Here is a 1,035-nt window from a genome sequence, read left to right on the forward strand (position 1 = left end):
CCAAGAATGTGGCATGTTATCCGTGACGTAACTGATACCGCTAGCGCTATTCAGAATCAAGGCCAATCGGACGTAGTTCAGGCCTTCTATAAACTTACGAGTTAAATGTTGTTATCTGTTATAATCAGACTCTACCAGGACAATGACATCAAGAGACCATGTAATAGTAACTTAGTTGCAATATCATATCCTCCCTGAGTCCATTAGACATTAAGCTGGTTATTTCGAGAAATAAGAACGAACTGTTATCCTCCGTAAAACTATGACCTTGATCATTTTAGCATTAGTCATCATCACTATTCCGGAAATCTCAATATTTGGAAGAGTATATACTACTACTAACAACAACAATAATGTGCGTGTGTTTAAATACCCTCAGATCATTATTCGTTTTCTTAAGTCACCGTTCGTTCGTACGTAATCTGCTTACCCTCCAGGGTCAGTTTTTCCCTCGGACTCGGCGAGGGATCCCACGTCTACCGCCTCAAGGACAGTGTCCTGGAGCTTCAGACTCTGGGTGTGGGGAAAAACTGGGGAGGATGACCAGTACCTCGCCCAGGCGGCCTCACGTGCTATGCTGAACAGGGGCCTTGTGGAGGATGGGAAGTTTGGAAGGGATAGACAAGGAAGAGGGAAGGAAGCGGCCGTGGCCTTAAGTTAGGTACCATCCCGGCAATTGCCTGGAGGAGAAGTGAGAAACCACGGAAAACCACTTCCAGGATGGCTGAGGAGGGAATTGAACCCACCTCTACTCAGTTGACCTTCCGAGGCTGAGTGGAGCCCGTTCCAGCCCTCGTACCACTTTTCAAATTTCGTGGCAGAGCCGGGAATCGAATCCGGGCCTCTGGGGGTGGCAACTAATCACACTAACCACTACACCACAGAGGCGGACTTTTTAAGTCACCGACCTGGTAAAATTGTTCCCTGAAAAGGATTTCATTACCGTTCCAGTCCATCTGCTGACATGAGTTTGTCGGATTTCAGCGCTCTTAAATGCCGAATGTCTGTATAAATACAATTATTCCAGTCACTTTT

This window comes from Anabrus simplex, chromosome 1 (genome assembly GCF_040414725.1).
Source record: "Anabrus simplex isolate iqAnaSimp1 chromosome 1, ASM4041472v1, whole genome shotgun sequence".
In the NCBI taxonomy this organism is placed as follows: Eukaryota; Metazoa; Arthropoda; class Insecta; order Orthoptera; family Tettigoniidae; genus Anabrus; species Anabrus simplex.